We start from the raw sequence: 16,418 nt of genomic DNA on the forward strand, positions 1-16,418 counted from the left end.
AAACAAAATCATTTTTGTTGTGTAAAGTACCAGCTACAATCTGAGATGAATATAGTTATGGCAAGATAATTGCCGACGATTTCTGTGCCAGAATGTTGGACTTACAATATTTATCATAATTGTTATGACGGCAAAAATCTTTCAATCTTGAGCCATTACATGATGTGAAGTGATTTGACAAATTTCCCTTTTTGGTAGACAGTTAAGTTGTGCTGACAAAAAACGTACATTATACATTTCAAGGATCAATGTGAAAGAAGAGAAATGAATATGAATATTTTTCCCCGCCAAAAGTCCTTGAAAGCGATTTTATCTTAAGAAGAATTCTTGACGCGGTAACGAACAAAATATGTTGTTCAACAAAGTTGTGATAAATATTAAGTGGCTAGGTACTTTAAGTTATTATGATTTTTATATCTCGTTCTTTTTGATTTGTTTCTTAAACAAAAATATATTTTTTTTAAAAACATTTCATCTTCAACTGTTCGTTTCAGAGAAGAAGAAGAAAAAACTGTGTCATATTTTAACAGAACAGATAAAGAAATAAAAACGATGCTTGTGCAAACTTCAAAATATGGAAGAAAAAAAAATTTCATATAGTTTCTCTGTCGGATAAATGTAAACTCGGAAAATGTCGCTAAATATTTTAAAATGGAAAAACACTTCTATAGTGACTACGGAATATAATATTCAGACATTTCAGTAGGACTTAAGTAATCACGACACGATAACTGTTTTACAGAGTAGGATCCAAAGAGTGCGTTCAAATTATACTTGTCTTCTGCACTGAATATTTTATGCTTTATTGCTTTCCACTAGATTTTCATTCGACTGTGCTACATTCAGAGACTTAGCTGACGACTAACACAGTGGGAAAGCATCATAATTGAATAATGTATTTCTTCGTATACAAAATACGATCGGAACTGTGATTTATTACAGGTGTAGTAGATGTTCCTTTCCTTTATGTTAAAATGATAGGTATTATATTAGGAAATGTGCTATGTAAGATTTCTCTAGTTGATTTTTGAACTTTTAATAACTAAACTTGCAATTTCCGAGCAGCTGAGCTTCAGGTTTATATGACACATTACGGTAAATTAAAGAAAATATCTATAGTTCTACTGTACTAAAACCTATACCGTAAATGTAGAAGGTACAAAGCCAATGTTACAGTAATGGTCAAATGCCTCTTACTGACCTTGCAAAAGTTGAAAAAGTTCAGTTACGTTCAAAAAATAGTATACATTACTATATTAACCGAAAAATATCATCAGAGATGACAAGTCGTTATATTTTATACCACATTCATGAAAATTAATGGAATCACAAGGAATTGTTTAATCAAGTATAAATAATAACGTGTACCCTGTGAGACGCATATGCCTAGCGAGGTATATAAAATAACCAGTTTCCCTTCTAATTAGATGTCCATAAAAGTCACGTATCTTGAAATTACTCTGCATCTTCAAATCTTTCCATTTAAACTTCTCGTTATGTTATGTCCCATTAAAATTGCGCAAGTCCCGTCCGAAATTAGAGTTGTCATAAATGACTATACAGCTATAAAATCTATAAAGTAATGGACGTTGTATATCTAAACACAGTGGTGTATAGCTTAAAATCTGAATCTAAAATCTTAATCTAAACGCCTGAAGTACTTTCAACGCATAACTAATAATTTGCCTTTTGACAGCAATTCCATAATTATCATTTTTATCTCATTTGTTTCAGCTTTACTAAAATCTAATATGGTATCTGTCGGCCATTTTGTTGGGAAACCAAAGTTTATCCTTCAAAGCAAACAAAAAGTCATTAAAATTTACGCGATTTGTATGCAAAAAAACAAGGGCCTTATGACTATCGCACTTAGAGGCTTAGAAGGCAGTGAACCCTAAGACTCTCCCTAAGTCTCGCTAAGACTCTATAAGGGCTGGTCCGAAGAAGCTGTCTTTGAACCTAAAACTGTTAAGCCGTCACGAAACGGATTTTTTTTTATCGAAACCGGTTGAGAAACGGAATGTCCAACACTAACGGAAACACAAACGATTTTTCTTTGGCAAAGCTATACATTGTTCCAAAGTAAAATTGTTGCAGACGAACAATCTCTGGACAGACGGTTTTTCATTACTTAGATATTCGAATGAGCAGTGTTTCAAACGTGATGGTAAGCGTATGAAACCATAGTGTTTCGTACGAGTCTTAAATACCACATTAGCTCAGTCGAGCAATGAAGTAGCATTTAAAAGCCCCTATTCACTCACTCGAGGATAAGTCTCAAGTGTTTGTTTCAGGGTTTTGTATTTAAAAAAAAAATTAAGTTCGTTTCGGAACATTTTCTGCTTACCGACTAAATCCGTACGTTAGCAATATACGCGACCTCAATTCATTTTTAACATTCTATAGAGATCAACCACATCACAAAAATCTTTGATATTTATAGCACATACACTTTTTTTTCCTTTTTCAAACTTTTTAATGAAGAGCAATAGTTATAACAGTTTCAAGCACAACGTCGAAATAAAAAAAAACGAATAACAAAGCCTTTATTCAACGTGGCATGTAAAACAAATAAAACCCGTGTTGCTATCTATTCATTGCATAACTGACACGATATGAACACAGTTTTCCCTGTAATTAGAAACTGTTGATTACTATTTTCTATATACATATAAATGCTGTACGTGTGTTTGTTCATGTTATCCTCTATAACAAACGGTACAGTTTTAATGAAAACTGCTCACTGAATGAAAAAAACAAAAGGAAAAAATCTTTTTTTTTTTCAAATTCCCTCCACGGCGGTTTATTTTATTTTTATTTATACATGTTTGGTTACACAATGGTTGTGGTATGAAGGATATGTTTTTGTATACTTCATGTATGCTACACACATATATTTTGTATACCGAACGCTACCACAATATAGGATCGTAACAATATACCTTGATAAAATCGAAAGAATTTCTCTGTCTTTTAGCCATCTCCTTCTGCTCAACAACATCGAGTAATAGAAATGTTTATTGAAAAGAGGAAAAGAAAAAAGAAAATTTATTTTTATTTGTAATGCGTATTATTGTACTATGTCTGTAATGGAACACATGGTACGTGAATCCTTATTTTTGCACAACAACACCAAAGTCTCCAATCTATCCTATACACAATGTACATTCAAAATATACAACCAAACTAAAAGAAGAAAAAAACAAAAAAAAAAGATTTGTATGAAAATCAATTTTCTTTTGTTTTTCAATTTTTCTACGTTTTAGATTCAATATCCCTTAAGACCAGGCGTGACATGGCGTGAAATTTCGAAGTTAGTAATAAATTGAAATTTGCAGAATGAATTATTTTTCTTTTGTAAACAATGTCATGGGTTTGGGTTCTCGTGTGCGGTTTGAAAGGTTAAATTGGAAAATTTCTTATTTATAGTTTGTCGAAATAAAAAAACAAATATAAAAACAGGGTGGCAGCGCAAGTAAATGTAGATAATAACGCGAAATAACAACAATAATTCATATTACAATTTCTGGGACATTTTCCCAATGATTTTAATTTTACCTTTCAATATTTCATTTTTCTGGCGACATTTTCCCCCGGTTCAACGTTGCATTTTATATTTTGCCAATATATACTTTCAAAGCAATCTTACTGGCCCAGCATGGAGAATGAATGTGGTGTTGGGCGGGTTAGTCGAATTTCAATTGTGTTTTATTTTTAGAATTTCCATGAAAACTTTGGTCAACAATAAAGTATAACGAACTAAACGTAAAATAAATTGATTTGAACGTTTTTGCAAAGAAAAAAAAATCTAGTCCGAAAAGGATGTTCATATTGCAGCGGTTATATTTTGACTCAATCTCAACCCTATAAATAAATAAGTTATAAGTCAGCAATCCGATAGAGAGAAAAAAAATCCTTGCCATTTCACAATATAGCATGAAAAAAATCCACTATGTAGACTCTAGACTTAGGTTACGGTACAACATAAATACCGAAACGATGTAGGTCACCTGTGACCATTACAAATAGCGTACATTTCCAAAGATGGTATTCACGTTGAGCATTGCTTGAATAAGAACCCTTGCCCTTGGCTGAAGGTGTTATTGGTCGATGTAAATAATGGTCTTTGTTGTGCCCAAATACGGATGATACGAAGGTTAGGCAAACTATACTCAATAACCACATGGACAAAGTACGTAACCTCTATCGGTGAGGGGGAGGTGTTCAGACGACTACATATTTTTCCATTTCTTTTATACATTTTTACATAAGCAGATAAAGTTGCCTAAAATTAATAATTTATCTTATATGTGTGTTGAGGGAAAAACATCTACATAAGTCAAGGCAAAAGCTTTATGACAATGTCGATTACAAATTACGTGTATTATGTTTTCGCATAAATTTACAGCTTTTATTACTAATTTATAAAACACAAACAAAGTGCACCACGATTCAACCTGGTACATTTCGGCACACGAAGATGCATAACGGAAAATAGTGTGCTAGTGGACATGTAATTTGGTATGAGATGTGTGCTCAGTAGCTCAATTGGTTACCAGAATCACATGGGTCCCTAATTTGACAAAGCAGCAAGTGCATAGAAAATTATGAGGGAATGGTACTTATTGGGGAAATATCAATTCATTGAACATGACCCGTTGAAATCGCTGCATTACGATATCAGTACTCAGAGTGGTGCATACCGCAAAAACAGAATGCTAATCAAAAGGCATTGAAGTATCGAACAACTTAGACTTGTAATAATACCCCCAAAGGATATGACAAATTAATATCATCGAAAATAAATAAAAATGAAAAAAGAAAAAATTCGATGAGTTTATGTAGCGAAACGTTTCCTGTTTTACATTCAACTATCAGTTTATTCCGATCAGCATAAATCAAAAGTATCAAAAGCTTATAAAAGCTAAACTTTAAATCCAATTTCTATACACATTCATAAAAATAAATTTACAAATTCTCTTGACTTTTCAAAAAATATTTGTTACAATCTTTCGTTTATAACTTTTCTACTTCTTCTCAATTTTTTTTTTATTATTTTTATTTGTGCTTAGCTATACGGTGAAGATATCTCAAGTGTATTCAACATTTTCCCAGCCATGCTTAATGGTGCATGGATTTCTTAAATAATAAATTGCAATCACGTATACACAACCTTTCATAACCCCGCAATGAGAATGAGAGCTTTTATGTATTACGCCATGTATAGCAACGTGTGTTATATGTATATACATTCATTCAGTCATTCATTCATTATGTAATCAACCAAATACAGAATAGAGAACATTTTTGCTTCAGTTCGTTTAAAAATTGCAATAAAAAATTATATCGAAAGGCAAAGAATTTTCGAGCAAAGATCTCTGCTCTTCTAATTCCTAAAAGGGAGTTAAGTTTTTATGAGATTTTGCCAGTACATAGGTAGATTTTCATTTATGAACGTGTATAGCTATATCGATAAATAGGAAAATAGAAATGAGAGTAAAACAGGTACATGTCGCTAGCACCCCCAGCATTTAGGACTGTGTCGAGTGAGGGCTCATATTAAAGGGCTGTTTTATGGCTGACAAATGGAACCGGTCCAGAGTTTAGCTCTGAATATTTTCGCGAGTTATATTTGAAATTTTGAAGCATGTCGTTTAAGCGTTTTGTCATAAATTGAAAATATGTTCAACTTTATAATAGATCTACAATTTGGGGCTGACGATTAAAACCGGTCACGCCGTGCTAATATTTAGTAAAAGTAACTTCGGCGGATTAGCAGCCCTAACCTCGGGATTTTTTTTTCAATCATCAGCCCTAAACTAGCTCCAAACGAGCCCTAACTCGACACATACCTAAATGGTGGGGGTACTAGCGACTTGTACCTGAGTAAAACAGGAAATTTAATTGAAATATGAATCTTAAGAAAATTTTCGTTTTGCTTTCTTGATGAGATTGCAAAATAAATAAATTCCAGTTTATTGAATCGGAATGGTAATTGCATTTTGGAGAGGAAATTTTGGTTTACTAATCGAACTTATTTGGGAACTGAAAGACACGCAAACATATTAGACGTAATGGTATTTCGATGATACGTATTTTCACTTTGTATATACACGAATAAACTTTTGTAGCACTAGCCTATTTCTCAGAGCAATTTTCTTTTTATTCGTACGTGTTAAATTTGAAAGAAACTGTTAACTTTACTCGGTTAACTTTACTCTAAGTTTAAAAACTTTGCGAAATGGAACGTTCCAGTGGAAAATGTTTTTCTGCAAGAGCTCGAGAATTGGAAAGTAAATTTTGTAATGCGACATCAGTTCGTTCAATTTATCAATGACGCGTATGTTATTGAATGGATTACGTGTACGCTTATCAAGCGAATCGGATTTTGAAAGTAACTACAGTCTACAATTACGAAAAATTACGAATTATCACATTTTTGTTTTATGTGGGATTTGATATTACTGTCCCACAGACTCTGACAGCTGTTATATTGAGCGCAATTTTTGAATTTTTTCCCAGTCGAAATTTTTGTCGCACATTTACTGGTATAAAAATCAAAAAACCATTCAATATCAAGACTGTCAAATTTGTGAATCTAGAAATTATGTAGAATCTGTTGAAAACAAAAATGTGATAATTCGTTAATTTTGTTAAGTGTATCGCAGTGTAAACGGTGTAAGCACATTCTGAAGAGCATAGTAGCGTAAAGACATGGACTATCGACTAAAATAAGTTGACAAAAATGCTTTTTAGGCATATGATGTGTATTGTCACACACTCGAGCTGCGACACAGATGCTGATATTGAAGTTTGATTATCGTGTTTCATTTTACTTCTCTTTTTTTATCCGTCTGAACATAGCCCTGACGATCTGGGTTTAAATCAGTTAAGAAACATCTGCAACATATTCATGTCTAAATTTCATTGACGTCCTCTGTAATTGTTACTTATTCCCGTGACGAATTGTGTTAAAAAATCGTAAGCTATCATACGTCATGTCAGTGGAATTATGATCATTCGGATAAAAGGCTCATAAAATTATAAAGGACTTTCAACACATCACTCCCGGTGACAGGAAGTGTCATGTCAGCATTTTTTTCTTGTGACAATTTTGTTCTTTTAAAACTTTGACTTAAATAATGTCTGAATATACGGTAGCATTGAATTTTCCTGATATTCGAATTGAAGTTTTTAGTCACAAATATCCATGCTATCTAGGAGCGCCGCATGCATTTTATATATGCAGGAAACATTAAACTGTAAAACATGTTATGATTCACGTAAAACATGCCCTTTTATACGACGGGATACATTATTGCCACGATGGTGAAATGCGTTTCTCCTTCATATGGAATGTTTACCCCCAATGTGGAGTACTCCGATAAAACTCCTAAAATTTGTGTTTTTTTGTTATATTTTTTGAACTTTGCGTAGACTACATGTATTTTCACAACAAGTGACGAAAAGTAGGACTTTCCGTTGCTTTTATTGAGAAATTTTTTGTATACAACTCGATGATACATGCTTCGTGTGCCTAGATGTGTGTTGTCAGACTCGGCCTACGGTCTCGAGTGACAATCTACACATCTAGTGCCTAAAAAAGCATTTATCACTCGGTTGTATGAGTAACTATTTCATAGTGAGTCGGAGTGTAGATTGCTCTTAAACTACTTTGTTCAGTACATCATTATATAAAAAAAAACTGAAATCGAACCTCCCTTGAAATTTGAAACTCATTTCTGTAGTCGAAACTAGGGATTATAAGATGAAAAGTCGAGTTCATGTGAGAATATTTTGTTGATTCGAGGCGAAGTCGAGTAAACATGAATTTTCTTCTTTATCCCGAGCTTTGTACACAATTAAACAAACGATCTAAAAACAAGAAATCCATTACAGCTGTTACACACAAACAATCAAAATTGCTTATACACCTGTATACGGTGATAGCCACGCGTGTTCGTATAGCAGCTTCAACCGTATTAGTATAAACAGTTGTGATTGGGTGTGGGTGGATCAGTTGAAAATCAACTGAAGCAAATTCATGCTGAAATTTTATTGCCTCTGACTGTACAAATTTACAACCCCAGTTTTGTAGAACATTTATACAAATCCATTACACGGTAGTGTATATGGGTAAACGGAGTTGTATTAACTAAAAATGAGTCAGAATTAGCATATCGTATACAGTAACTCTTTCTCAACGTCGCGCTGGTGCCATAATGCATACAAGTGCAGAAAATTTCCATGAATGAAAAATGTGACTTATTTCTTCGAAACAGGAAAATTCACAATTTCAATAAGTCTTTAATCTTTAACGAAGAAAAAATAATTTAAATAATTACTTTCAAAAGTCAAATTTGAATTATACTTTTGAATATTTTCCCATCGTCGTGTAAATTTATGCAAATTTAATTTTACTTCATTTCTAAAATTCACAGCTAGAAATAACTTACCTCCCGTACGCGAAAAAAAAAGTTATGCGCCGTTTTACGAAATAGACAAACGTGAACATTCGTCGTCTCAAAAAAAAAGAAAGAAATAATTTCTCTTGTATTTATGAAAAAAAAATGCTGAGAAAAATTGCAATTTAGGCAAGTATTCAGGAAATACGCGTATTCTTCCAACAGATGATTTAGAAGCTCTCCAAACGAAAAGATAAATTTAATTTTTGGAATTTAATTTTGTAGATAAAACTCTTGTGCAAATAAAATATTCGACTTGGTATCACTTGTGGATGTTGAGTTATATGTATATATAAAAAATGTATACGAGAATCGTGAGTTAGATGCGAGAGAGAGTGGAGGATTTTTCGTTAATAAAATATATAAAGAATGTTAAGCATAAAGATTTTTATTGCACTTTTTTTAAGTGTGAGTTTATAATACGGTTTACAAGGATATGGGTCGTATGATCTGATATTTGTTACGAAACAGGAAAAACACCATAACACCATCCTGTAAAGTGAAACCTTTTTTTTATACATACAGATATAAAACTGTACGCTTCCCGTTCCTCGAGATGGCCATACATGTCGGTACCATGGCAAAAAGAAAAAGTATAGCACACATAAATACTTCGAGCTATTTACTCAAGATTTTTCATCTAAAATATTCTCTACATTTGGTGTTATATACTGCAAGAAAAATAATGTTCGCACCAATTCTCCGTTGTGAACGATATTTTATTAGAAATTTTTATGAGTTCTGTTACATGAAAGGACGCTACACGAGCTATTTTTCAGTGGAGGCTTTTGTAAAAATCTTGTTTTTATATCTGTTTCGAAATTATATTTTTATATTTCGTCGTCCTTTTATAATACGGAGATTGCAAGTTTAACAAAAACATTTTCATCTGGCATGATATTCATCTCGGAAATAACATGGGATCAAATTCAAATGCCAATTTCGACATGATTTTTTTTTTGTTGATCCGAATGTAACCAAGCAACTTAAACGAGAATTTTGCGTCCGGTATAATGTTGGCATTGCAGAAAATTAAAATTGAAATCGAAAATTGATGTTATGTGTGTACACTGTACAATAACACGGCTATATCGGTGGAACTAGGAAAAATAAGCTCTGTTTTGTCGCCTGAAGCGTGTTTTCTGGTCCATATTGCGCCCAGCAGATATGAAAATAATAGATTTCAATGTGTTACAATGAGCACTGAATAAGCTAAATTCACGAAAGCAGGATTGGAAATTTCATTGGCTTTTGTGAAACAACGCAAAGTTGGGGTAGTAAAGTTGGAAAATGTTAATGCGTTTTAATTCAATCAAGCCTTCAACATCATTCAGCCTGAATAAATTCGTAACGTCACCTTGGTTACACCAGACAATATACATCCGGGCGGTTATGTTTTATCCAAATTTATTGTCAGCAGAGCATATAGAACGACATGAAAATAAAATTTGCATCTGGACGATGGCTAGAAGTCTATTAATTTAATAAACAGAGTTCACACTTTCAAGAGAATTTAATCAGTCAGTGGTTACGTACTAGTCTTCCACTAAAATGTAACGGGTTCGATTCTTGTGTCCGACAATTCCACATGGAATTTTTCTATCGCATTGGTAACGTCATAAAGTTCACTCAAGCTTCATAGTTTGGTGTAGTTGCGGTGTGTTGCAACGATGGACACATTCAATGACTCGTATGACGTAACCGAAATACGAATGCATTACATTGCGTATATATCTGTCTTACATTTAGACGAACAAATTGTGAAAACACTTGTTGTGTTAGACGTGACGACCAATTAGACCAAATATTTCATACTACTTATATGAGTGAAGTGCCTCTGTCGTCGATGAACATTAAGTAAGTTTTTTTTTTTTTAATTTTCGTCCGCCTCTAAGTCACTTCGGGCATGCAATGTACATCCTTTCAAATCGTCCTTTACTGAAATTTAATAATTGAGATAATGTTAGGGGGTCTGTTAGGGGATATTCTTACTTTGTCATATGTTATGTGCAGCGTCGACAAAAATAAGCGATGAGGACTCTCTTGATTGACGTTATAAAATGGAAAATATGTTAACACTAATGAAGTAAAAGATTTTGTTTCAGTCTGCTGAAAATAGTTGGATTAAAAGACGTAGCAGAGTCGTCTGTGATTGAGTTAATTCGAATAGCTTACGAGAAAGAAATCATAGAGAAAGAAGGAGAGTCTCATTAAAATACTTGCGAAAATAAATTACTTAGTTCACAGATTAAAGTTTTTTTTGTCGAACATAAAGAAACTGAACAACACTATTTCAATACACAATCATAGCACTGTATACAAAGCAATGTTCAGGCGAGAAAAAAAAATTGTGCATTATACAACAAAATTAGAATATAAATTAAAATTTTCTTTTGTTCAAGTGGGTGTATTAAAAAGGCGTGCTGTATATCAGGCGTCTTTCATTCTATATTTTGTTATTAATGACATTTTCACGGAAATTGTTATTTCGGTTATGGTGGCGACATTAATAGAGAAAGTGTTTGCTGGCGATACAGTCTCTTATCAGAGACAGAATAATATCTGCTTGAATTTAATGGTAATTATAATTATGGAAGATTGGTCTCGTTAATGTGTCGCGTATTTTACCCGGTTTCACTGGTGTTTAGAGGAAATTAGATGGGCATGATGACACCATTCTTTACAATTTATTGTGTTTGGGGCTTTACAGAAAGTATAAAAGATGAAAATGTTTTTCTTTGAGTTATGTGTGACTTGTTACTGTTAAACTTTTCAATAGAATCGGTTAGAGAAAAAATAGGGGCGTTGGCGATGGAATGGAAATATAGAAAGAATGGACAGCCGATACCATGGAACGTAAAGGCTTTGTAAGTTAATGTACTTTTTTTTTTGATTTTTCTACTTTTCATTTCTTTCAAACTTCTATTGTGATCACTTCATTTATCAATTTTTTCGTAACCTCCGTCAATCATTTTTTCCCTAACGGTTAGACACTTTGTAAATTAATTCTATTTGTTGCGACGAATATTGCGGAGAGAGGACGACGAAACGACAAAAGTTGAGAAGATCATTAGCTCAAAGTACGTCTCTATGTGTTCACTTGCTTGTTAATTTAGTCGTTCAACTATAAATTAGATAACAACCTATCAACTAACAATAGTCTATCGAAATGCTAAATTAGCGCGATAAAAAGTACCACAGCATAAAATGTAGCCAAATACGAAAACAAAATTTCTTTCGAATCATTTCTTACATGACGAAGATATCAGAATAGTGAACCGTATGCCATTTTAGCATGCAAATTGTATGCAAATTTTGCTGCGATGTTGGTAACATATAATAGAGCTTTACGTTCAACGTTTTATACACATTTTCACATTCTGAAGAGGAAAAAAACTGGAAAGTTTTTCCAACGAAAAACGAATTAGGATTAGATCTGCCGGTTTTGAGCGATTAAATGTACTGGTTTTGAGGTTGTTGTTAACAATTTAAAATAATAACAGAAACGTCATTTTTGGGTACAACGATATAGTGATAACCGAGACGATAATTCTTTCTCCTTACTCCTTCAATTCTTCTATTTCTTTGACACCCTAATGTGAAACGTTCTCGCGGTTGGCATAATGTACGACTTCTTACTCACAGTTGTACAAATGAGATAAGTACATTCGTAAGCTTTTAGGTAGGACGATTAACTCATTATGTTCAATATGTTGTTAGGTGTGTTGTGACACACTAGATGGTCTTTTAAGGATGAGTGAAGTGCGATAATACTATGAATTAAATAAGAGACTTCTAACATCCATGTTAATAAATTACGGCTCGATTAATTCATTTTGTGAGAGTTTTCCTAAAAAGGATGTTAAAGAAGATCCCTGTTCTGTACCGATATTTTCACTTTTAGTTAGACATGGGTGGACACACACAATTTTTTTTGCCCACTTTAAATGCCCGCCCGAAAAATTAACAATTTGCCCAAAGACTTTATATGATAAAATCGTCTAATGTTCACTATCTGTGGTTAACCTTGTGTTTCAGGCTGCCCACACATTTCTACTTCAAAAAAAAAATGCCTTTTACAGTACAAGTAAGTTGCTATTATTCAACGAGGTATTAGTTTGTGCCCTTTATAAATGCTAAACGATACTTGAGAGATTCATCTTTTTCTCAGTCAATGTTCGAAAATATCTGATTTTCTATTAACTCTTCCACAAAACAAAGTTTTTCTCCTACCACAACCTGTGCAAAAAGGCGACATTTGGTTATTCAAAAAATTATAATTAGTCAAGTAGTTCAATACTGTGGTCACATAATACTCATTGTTATGTTTCAAAAGGAAGAATTGCAGCAAGTCGTGCAAGTCAAATCCTTTGTTAACTCCGTTCGATTACAAATTCGGTTAAAATATCCCAATATCTGCCGTTGTCGTTTGACGAGCGAATCGAAGCGAAAATTAGATAAAATCGGTAACGTATTAAGTAGAACGTCCGTATACTCTCAAAGACCGTTCGTCATTAATTCCCGTCTATTTCTATACGTTTCGTTTCCTCGTTTAATTGGTTGCGAACGTTTTAACCATTTCATTTCTTATTCATTTCATAAATAATAATGTTTCATCGCTTCATGATGGTAAAATGGTATAGATATTTTTTTACAACTTCTTTCCCCTCCCTTTGTTCTTGTTTGAATTGTATGCAATTTCATAGTTCATTTTGAATAGTTTAATCAATTAAAATAGGTAATCTGATAGAGAAATCTTGGAAAAGAAAAAGTAATTTTCATTGGAATTATTTGCTACCATTTTCATATTGAAGTGAAAAAAATCTTTCTTTTTGCTGCCAGAAAAATCTTTAGAAAAATGTCTCTACAGTTTTCCACCATACAGACACTAAAAATTGTTGTAACCCAAAGAGAGAAGGTGAGTGCGCATAAGTTCGTTGATTTCGTTGATTTCTATCAAATATATATTTCATTGTACACCTTATCTAGCAGAAATATTTATTTTAAATTCTTTTTTCGTTTATATATGTTGTCAGTATTCTATTGGAAAAATATTTATCTTTTCACTTAAGTTCGTCGTACACATACACGTGCACGTACATATAAATACAAAATGCCATAAACGAGACGAATTTAAAGATTTTGTGTGGAAGTAATAAATATTGAAACGAACAGAATATTTACCAATAAAATGTCTCCCGTCTGGAAAGTTTTGGTAATTTGTTTGCAGTATTTGTCAAAGGTTTCTGATATTTTCTACATTTTTATGGTAAATTTTGCAAAGGTTGTTTTTCCAATAAAAACCGCCGAATCAATTTTTTCGTTTGTGCGTTCTTTTTCGCAATTTTTTTTCTTGAAAATATAAGTGATTGGCATTGCCGATGATGGTGTACAAAGACGAAACAAGCTTTTTCGTTTATTTTATTTATTTATCAATCACACCTTACCCTACATATATTTACACATCACATCTATATGCATGAAGATGAAACATGAAAATAAATAAGTTTTATCCTTTCTTTTTAAAAGGTTGTATACCGTCGTACACAAATCTACCCGACATTTAAATATTTTAAAAATTTATTTCGTACGATGAACAGAATTTAAAATCCGACACTGTTTGTTACATTTCATAGACAACGGTGTGCTTTTTTCAAAATATTCCCATAGCAAAATTACGAAGGCATAATAATATATACCAGCTTACAATCCTCAAACAACACAGATTACCCAGAATGGAGTGGTGGAATTTGAATTTTGGCTCCCTGCTGAACGTTTTGCCAAAGAAATTTAAATCCAATAATTGAGTGAGATATCATTCCTACCGGGTAACTAAACAGATCTCAAGATGGGCATCAATTTCTTTATGTCTTTTTTTTGGGTGAAATAACGATTGAGGGAGAGCTTAAACTGTAAACCGAAGTGGAAATTCGTTGTTACAATCATTACATTCTGAAAATGTAACTCTTTTGCCTTCGCTTATCATTATGGTCGATGTTATACTCGAAATAGGATTTGTATGTTGCCAATGTGAAGTGAGAATATTTTAGATAGAATAATCAGTTTACGAACGTGTACAACGTGCAGATTATAGACCAAACAGTTTTAATTTCAAACTATTTTAGGTACCGTTGCGATGCCATTTTGTTGGAAATTTTTAATTATGACGTGCAAAACGAATGAGAGATTAGTGTTTCTGTGACTGTGATATGTATTTTCCAATTTAACCTTTAGTTTCTGTTGTGATATTATTCTTATTCATAGTCCCGGTATTTTATTTCCGTTTGTGTTTAGTTCAAAGCTTATGCTCCTAATCGGTTATAGAATGGTACGTGCCATGATTGAATCAATATAAAGACGGGTCTGAGAAAAATAATTGGAACAATTGGAAATTTGTGAAAGGTTCACTTAAATTTTGCTCCAAATCACTTTGAATAGGGAAATTATTTTAATCGAAATTTATGTTGTGTTGTGTCAAAATGGTATTCAGAATGGAAAATTGGAGTTCAGACACGTCATTTTTAATCGACGTAAAACATATTCTCAACTCAACATTGTTCTACGGTATGCCTCTGAAGTTATAAAATTGTTATATGGAGCAGTTCCACCATACTTCTATTTATCACGACTGTATATGGTGTTTAAGTAGAGCGAGAGGAAAACTCAACTCGGGGTCTGCTGTCATCGATAATACAAAAGAATCTGACAGCAGACCCCGAGATCGAACAATAAGTTGTGGTTTCGCCATCTATTTCACTTAAGCACTCTATACTGTTGGGGGCACATTGTGGGCAATTTTGGTCGTATTGGGGTCAAACTTCCTAAAGGAATATATTTTCTTATAAAGAAATCTGTGCACGGACACAGATGTGACACGAGTTGTTAAAATTACAATAGTCAATTGGTAACCATTTGTTTTCGCTTGGCATTGAAACAGGTTTTATATTAAACATAATCGTTAGACGATACGTCCCCGCTATTGTTAGAAGATAAAATATGCAAATTTCAACCATGTGTATATGATCGTTGTAAGTTGCCGAATGCAAGATGGAAAATATATTTTTTTAAACTTAATCAAAAATGCATTTTTGACTTTCAAAGAGAAATCAACGGGTTAGCAGTTCTTCACTTCGACTAATTTTCGCCGTAGTGCCGTAGTCAATTATTTTTTATAGCGACGGTCACAGAAGTCACAGAGTCTACAAATTTATGTATTCCAAATTTTACCTGCTTCCTTTCCTCCTGATTCATTTCCTTGAGACTTCAAGTAGACGTTTTGAAAAATGGTCAAGTAATTTTCTGATATTAACGTAAATAGTCGTATAAAAGGAATCGATTTGACAACGCCGACTTCAGTCTATCTGATCATCGGCTACATTTAATTTTTAACAAATGCTCAGACGAAAGTCAACATCTTCGATAATTCTCTAAAGCATGACCAACGGTCATTGACCACGTTTGACCCGACTCTAGTCTCACATGTTAGAGAAAATTTTATTTTAACGACTGTAATACTCCGTGATAGTTATTAATTGTCTGAAGTTGAAGAAGTCGAAAAAAAAATCAACAAAAAAAAAATCATCGAATTCTTTACGCCACCGTATATACAATGCGAACATCGAAAAGAAAATCACACCAAATCAAAACACAGCAAATTCAATCAAATTCCATTCGGTTTTATCGTAATTAAGCACGAATATCACGTAAATGATTCGCTCATAATATTTGTTTCTCACATTCGATCAACCTTTTATACAAATCGAAAACGTAAGCAGACAGACATTAATCTATAGCCATACATTTGATTGACAATGACAATGACCTAAGTCTTTCGTTCAGAAATCAGAATTCATTCATAATAAATGAACCAATTAATTTAAAAAAAAAACCGTTCAGAAATCAGAAACACATGGCACATTAACGATAAACGATCGACACAAATCAAAATAAATA

General features: G+C 32.9%; 1 protein-coding gene across 3 annotated transcripts in view; it reads right to left on the reverse strand.

Annotated features, from left to right (window-relative positions):
* LOC119068081 (teneurin-a) overlaps window positions 1-16,418 on the reverse strand; it is a 289,470-nt gene that overhangs the window by 272,313 nt on the left and 739 nt on the right. The gene's annotated exons all lie outside the window — the stretch shown is intronic.

This window comes from Bradysia coprophila (genome assembly GCF_014529535.1).
Source record: "Bradysia coprophila strain Holo2 chromosome X unlocalized genomic scaffold, BU_Bcop_v1 contig_173, whole genome shotgun sequence".
Lineage (NCBI taxonomy): Eukaryota > Metazoa > Arthropoda > Insecta > Diptera > Sciaridae > Bradysia > Bradysia coprophila.